Here is a 7500-nt window from a genome sequence, read left to right on the forward strand (position 1 = left end):
TATCTGAGGAAGTCCGAGGCCGATCTCCTCCGGCTAACTCGGCGGGCAATGTGTCCCCCCCCTACCCCCCACCATCTTCGGCTGATTACCGTGGCTGGACCGGATCAAGGAGCAACGGAACCGTGCCAGAACGACGTCGGTCGGACGGCGTGAACTGATAGTGCCGAGGCCGGAAACCGAGCCGGAAATGTGCACCGATTTATTGGTCCCACTCGCAGGCCCATATCTCCGGAAGGCCGAGGCCGATTTCCTCCGGGTATGGTTCGCTGCGTGCAGCCGGAAGGGGAGCAGCGGACGGCACTGAGCAGCCGGAGGTGCGGCGCTGCCCGCCGGAGCTGCAAGCGAAAGGCTGCGCACCGCTTTCCGCTGGTTAACTCGGCAGGCCGTCAGGCCGACCGACTCCGCTTCAGCACGGGAGCTAGAGTCGGGCAAGGGGCACCGAAGGGTACCGGAAGGATCACGTTCGGACACCGGGAAGTCGAGTGCCGGGCCGCCGAAAGCGAGCTCGGGGCCCCGGTTTGTCCGTCCCACCCGGAGGCCCATATCTCGAGAAGGCACAGGCCGATTTCCTCCGGGTTTGGCTCGCTGCGTGCGGCCGGACGAGGTGCAGCGAACGGTACCGAGCACTCGGAGGTGCGGCGCTGCCCGCCGGAGGTACAGCGAAAGGCTGCAAACCGCTTTCCGCCTCCTCTCCCCTCGGGCGTGAGACCGACGGTCGTCTGGTTTGCTTCCGCGGCAAGAGCAGGACGAGGGGCACCGAGCGGTACCAGAACGAACCCGGTCGCACACCGGGATGTCGAGTGCCCGGCCCAAACCCGCTACCCCCCCCCCCCACCCGAAAGCGAGCCACGGTTTGTGGATTAAAAGTGAAGCGGCAAAGATTTGTAAAACAGCGTGAAATGATGAACCAGAAGCCCAAAGTAATGGTGGGAATAAAAGTTCCGAAATGTGAAATGGTGAACCAGAAGTTGTGTGAACTGTTTAACCCAAAGTGGCAAAAATGGATTAAAAGGGGTGAAATGATCGACCGCAAAGCAGGGCAAGCATTAAACAAAAGCAGCAGCATTTTTTAAAAAGGGACAAATGGTTTACCAGAATCCCAAAAGAATGCTCAGAGACTTAAGTGCCAAAGGGGCAAATGGTTAACCAGAAGCTGGGTGAACTGCTTAACCCAAAGTGGGAAAAAGGATAAAAAAGGGGTGAACTGATCAACCAGAAGTCGACAACAATGTGCGGCGATTAAGTCTGAAAGAGGGAAAGGTTGACCGGAAAGCAGGGAAATGATTAAACAAAAGCAGAAAAATTCAGTAAAAAGGGGCAAGTGGTGAACCAGAAGTTGGGTGAACTGCTTAACCAAAAGTGGGAAAGAGGATTAAAAGGGGAGAAATGTTGAACCAGATGTCGAAAACAATGCGCGGCGATGAAGTCTGAAAGAGGAAAAGGTTGACCGCAAAGCAGGGAAAGGATTAAACAGAAGCAGCAATATCTTTTAAAAAGGGACAAATGGTGAACCAGAATCCCAAAAGAATGCTCAGAGACTTAAGTCCCAAAGGGGCAAATGGTTAACCAGAAGCTGGGTGAACTGTTTAACCAAAAGTGGGAAAAAGGATTAAAATGTTGTGAAATGATTAACCAGAAGGCGAAAGCAAAGTGCGGCGGCGAAGTCCTAAAGGGGAAAAGGTTGACCATAAAGCAGGGAAATGATTAAACAAAAGCAGAAAAATTCAGTAAGAAGGGGCAAATGGTTAACCAGAAGTTGGGTGAACTGCTTAACCAAAAGTGGGAAAGAGGATTAAAAGGGGAGAAATGTTGAACCAGATGTCGAAAACAATGCGCGGCGATGAAGTCTGAAAGAGGAATAGGTCGACCGCAAAGCAGGGAAATGATTAAACAAAAGCAGAAAAATTCAGTAAAAAGGGGCAAATGGTGAACCAGAAGCTGGGTGAACTGCTTAACCAAAAGTGGGAAAAAGGATTAAAAGGGGAGAAATGTTGAACCAGATGTCGAAAACAAGGTGCGGCGATGAAGTCTGAAAGAGGAATAGGTCGACCGCAAAGCAGGGAAAGGTTTAATCAAAAGCAGCAATATCTTTTAAAAAGGGACAAATGGTGAACCAGAATCACAAAAGAATGCTCAGAGACTTAAGTCCCAAAGGGGAAATGGTTAACCAGTAGCTGGGTGAACTGTCCAACCCAAAGTGGGAAAAAGGATTAAAAGGGGTGAAATGATTAACCAGAAGGCGAAAGCAAAGTGCGGCGGCGAAGTCGTAAGGGGAAAAGGTTGACCAGAAAGCAGGGAAAGCATTAAACAAAAGCGGCAACATTTTTAAAAAAGTGGCAAATGGTTAACCAGAATCCCAAAAGAATGCTCAGAGACTTAAGTCCCAAAGGGGAAATGGTTAACCAGAAGCTGGGTGAACTGGTGAACCAAAAGTGGGAAAAAGGATTAAAAGGGGAGAAATGTTTAACCAGAAGGCAAAAGCAAAGTGCGGCGGCGAAGTCCAAAAGGGGAAAAGGTTGACAAGAAAGCAGGGAAATGATTAAACCAAAGCGGAAAAATTCAGTATAATGGGGCAAATGGTTAACCAGAAGCTGGGTGAAATGGTTAACCGAAAGTGGCAAAAAAAGATTTAAAGGGGAAAAATGATTAACCAGAAGTCGACAACAATGCGCGGCGATGAAGTCTGAAAGGGGAAAAGGTTGACCACATAGCAGGGAAACGATTAAACAAAAGCGGCAACATTTTTTAAAAAGTGGCAAATGATTAACCAGAATCCCAAAAGAATGCTCAGAGACTAAGTCCCAAAGGGGAAATGGTTAACCAGAAGCTGGGGGAAATGGTTAACCAAAAGTTGCAAAAATGATTAAAAGGGGTGAAATGATTAACCAGGAGGCTAAAGCAATGTGCCGCGGTGAAGTCTGAAAGAGGGAAAGGTTGACCAGAAAGCATTAAACAAAAGCGGCAACATTTTTTAAAAATTGGCAAATGATTAACCAGAATCCCAAAAGAATGCTCAGAGACTAAGTCCCCATAGGGGAAATGGTTAACCAGAAGCTGGGGGAAATGGTTAACCAAAAGTTGCAAAAATGATTAAAAGGGGTGAAATGATTAACCAGGAGGCTGGAGCAATGTGCCGCGGTGAAGTCTGAAAGAGGGAAAGGTTGACCAGAAAGCATTAAACAAAAGTGGCAACATTTTTTAAAAATTGGCAAATGATTAACCAGAATCCCAAAAGAATGCTCAGAGACTAAGTCCCAAAGGGGAAATGGTTAACCAGAAGCTGGGGGAAATGGTTAACCAAAAGTTGCAAAAATGATTAAAAGGGGTGAAATGATTAACCAGGAGGCTGAAGCAATGTGCCGCGGTGAAGTCTGAAAGAGGGAAAGGTTGACCAGAAAGCATTAAACAAAAGTGGCAACATTTTTAAAAAATTGGCAAATGATTAACCAGAATCCCAAAAGAATGCTCAGAGACCAAGTCCCAAAGGGGAAATGGTTAACCAGAAGCTGGGGGAAATGGTTAACCAAAAGTTGCAAAAATGATTAAAAGGGGTGAAATGATTAACCAGGAGGCTAAAGCAATGTGCCGCGGTGAAGTCTGAAAGAGGGAAAGGTTGACCAGAAAGCATTAAACAAAAGCGGCAACATTTTTTAAAAATTGGCAAATGATTAACCAGAATCCCAAAAGAATGCTCAGAGACTAAGTCCCAAAGGGGAAATGGTTAACCAGAAGCTGGGGGAAATGGTTAACCAAAAGTTGCAAAAATGATTAAAAGGGGTGAAATGATTAACCAGGAGGCTGAAGCAATGTGCCGCGGTGAAGTCTGAAAGAGGGAAAGGTTGACCAGAAAGCATTAAACAAAAGTGGCAACATTTTTTAAAAATTGGCAAATGATTAACCAGAATCCCAAAAGAATGCTCAGAGACTAAGTCCCAAAGGGGAAATGGTTAACCAGAAGCTGGGGGAAATGGTTAACCAAAAGTTGCAAAAATGATTAAAAGGGGTGAAATGATTAACCAGGAGGCTAAAGCAATGTGCCGCGGTGAAGTCTGAAAGAGGGAAAGGTTGACCAGAAAGCATTAAACAAAAGTGGCAACATTTTTAAAAAATTGGCAAATGATTAACCAGAATCCCAAAAGAATGCTCAGAGACTAAGTCCCAAAGGGGAAATGGTTAACCAGAAGCTGGGGGAAATGGTTAACCAAAAGTTGCAAAAATGATTAAAAGGGGTGAAATGATTAACCAGGAGGCTGGAGCAATGTGCCGCGGTGAAGTCTGAAAGAGGGAAAGGTTGACCAGAAAGCATTAAACAAAAGTGGCAACATTTTTTAAAAATTGGCAAATGATTAACCAGAATCCCAAAAGAATGCTCAGAGACTAAGTCCCAAAGGGGAAATGGTTAACCAGAAGCTGGGGGAAATGGTTAACCAAAAGTTGCAAAAATGATTAAAAGGGGTGAAATGATTAACCAGGAGGCTGAAGCAATGTGCCGCGGTGAAGTCTGAAAGAGGGAAAGGTTGACCAGAAAGCATTAAACAAAAGTGGCAACATTTTTAAAAAATTGGCAAATGATTAACCAGAATCCCAAAAGAATGCTCAGAGACCAAGTCCCAAAGGGGAAATGGTTAACCAGAAGCTGGGGGAAATGGTTAACCAAAAGTTGCAAAAATGATTAAAAGGGGTGAAATGATTAACCAGGAGGCTAAAGCAATGTGCCGCGGTGAAGTCTGAAAGAGGGAAAGGTTGACCAGAAAGCATTAAACAAAAGCGGCAACATTTTTTAAAAATTGGCAAATGATTAACCAGAATCCCAAAAGAATGCTCAGAGACTAAGTCCCAAAGGGGAAATGGTTAACCAGAAGCTGGGTGAAATGGTTAACCAAAAGTTGCAAAAATGATTAAAAGGGGTGAAATGATCAACCAGAAGTCGAAAATAATGTGCGGCGATGAAGTCCTAAGGGGCAAAAGTCACCCAGAAGGCAGGGAAATGATCAAACGAAAGCAGCCAAAAAATTATTAAAAGAGGGGAACTGATGAACCAAAAGATGAGAAACGGCCCGCAGAGACTAAGTCCAAAACGGGAACTGGTGAACCGGAAATGATTAACCAAAAACTAAGTCCGAAGAGGGAACTGGTAAACCAGAACTGAGTAACCCGATTTTTAAAATTAATTATAAATGGGGAAACGATTGAGCAAAAGGCGGAAATTAAGTCACAGGGACCATGTCCGAAAGGGCAAGAGGTTACCCCGTAGGGGGCATTCGTCAACTCAATCTGAAAAATTTGGAGGCAAATCTGACCAAAATGCGGAAATCGGACCACACCGCGAGGGGCGCCATTCGACGGGGCAGGGTTAGACGCGTCGAACGGTACCTGAAGGTCCCGGCTGCGACACGTGAGTCCGGAGATATGGCCAGTCAAAGTCTGATGGGAGGTACCGAAGCCGAAAAATCGAAACGCGTTTGCGGCGATTCGGTGTCAGAGAGTCGGTCACGAATTCAAATTCGTCCCGCTGATTCGCCAATTGCCAGCCGGTTCCGGGGGGATTGGCGGGGTACCTGCAGGATAGTAAGAGGTGGCATGTCGAGACTTAGCCTGTTTACCAGACTTGTGTCTAGCGCCTCCAGGTCTGCAGAGACCGACCCGGGCTGCCGCCCAACCGACTTTTAAGCCTTTTGGGAGTGGGAATTTTTCCCATTTTTCCCCATTTTTCGGGTTTTTTGGTCGGGCTTGAAAACGGCGGCCCCGAGGCCTCCCGGGGCTGGCGGGCTTCGGCTCCCTTGCGAGAGGGTCCGAATTCCACCCGTTTAAGCCCAGAAAGGAGTTCGGAAGTCAGTCGGTCGAGGGAACCCCTTCGGAAGTCCGACGGGGATGGATTCGGCCGGCGTTTCGGATCTCCGGTCAGAGGATTCCCCCCCTGGGCGGGGGGGTGCGAGTAGCTGCCGGCAAACGGTCCCTTGCACTTGTGGCACAAAAAGTCCGAGCACAGGTTAATGAGTTGGCCGCGGAAGCCCCTATGCCGAAATGAGAAAGCCCCCTTTGCGGGGATTTAGTGACGCATCTGCGGCCGGAGGTGGGAGGCCGTCCTGCCGAATTGACACTTGTCATTCGGGCACCTAGGGATTGGTCGGGTACCCGGAGATTTTCGAGAACACGATTTTCAGAGCTTTCTCTGACAGCCCAGGTGCACTTTAAGAGTGCCTGAAAAAGTGACACTTGGCAAAAGGCTCTCAATTTCAAAGCGGAGACCTTTACAAGAGCACTCGGAAGTCACCTGTCAGCATTTAAAGCTACATCAGGCGGCAATTTTCGAACTCTTTGTCAGTCTGAAATCGTGTTGAGCCTCGACAGCGTCGGGCTCAGGCAGGAGGAGCTTGCCAGCAGAGAGAGGCTCACCATGGATTGCTGGTGGATGCTTTTCGAAAACATATACACATTATATTATATTATAATAATATAAAGAAAAAAAAGAGTTTCTCAAAATCTCTGTGACACTTTGCAGATTTTTTTGAAAGCCAATAAAGAGAACTCTTTAACTTGAAAGTCACCTGTGCCGGCATAGCGATGACTTTTAAAACAGGTTGACACTTTCGAGCCGCGGCGGCTCTGAATCACCCCAGACACCAAGTGTGTTTGTGGGCAAGGCACCGCGGCCGGTGGGCTGCTTTTATAATAACGGGCACGCAGACTTTTTGAGAGGAATCGGTACTCTCTTCCGATCGATTTGGCGACTCGCGTCCGACATGGGAGGGCCCGAGCGGTCCAGCCAAGGCTGGTGTTCAGGCTCGTCAGGTTCCTCTCTCTGTCCCAAGTGGCAGACGGACAGTTTTAAAAGTCAGTGGGTTTTGTCGGCACGACTCTCCTGTTCACCCGCTGGCGTATTGCTCTCTTGTGAGGCCGAGAAGTCCACCTGTGTTGTCTAACAGAGGTCCGATTCAAGCTCCAGAGCCTGGGTGTCTGCCGTCTCGAGTGGAGCGGGAATGTGCACAGCAAGTCCCGTTCTGGTAGCTGAACACGAGATTTCTCTAGCAACTGAGCACCAAAACACGTCACCCTTTTAGAGCTGGAGGGCTGAGTGTGTGCATGTATCTTGAACGCTATGGTTTGCAAACTCCAGTCGGACCTGGCACACCAACCTCTCCCCTGTCACGGGCAGGGGGGGGAAGGCCATGTGTGCCCAGCAGACACGACGAAGGCGGCTAGAAAGGGTCACTGTAGCTTAACCACCCAAGCGTGTCCGTGACCTTAACGGTCTGTGCCTGGCAAAAGGTGGGCTCCTTTCGACTTTTGTTTGTTGCTGGCTGTCTGTCATGCATTACCGCTTGCAAGCCCAGGTTGGAACCGGCGCCAACCTCCCTCGTCATGGTGGGGGGAGGCCATGTGCCCAGCCCGACGGTGGCTGCAAAGGCCCATTGTAGCTTTACCCCAAGCGTGTACATGACTTCGTATCGGCCGTCCCCGTCGGCTCAGCTAATGCGACACGTAACACACACACAGTCA

The sequence above is a fragment of the Heptranchias perlo genome, unplaced genomic scaffold, assembly GCF_035084215.1.
Source record: "Heptranchias perlo isolate sHepPer1 unplaced genomic scaffold, sHepPer1.hap1 HAP1_SCAFFOLD_736, whole genome shotgun sequence".
NCBI classification, from domain to species: domain Eukaryota; kingdom Metazoa; phylum Chordata; class Chondrichthyes; order Hexanchiformes; family Hexanchidae; genus Heptranchias; species Heptranchias perlo.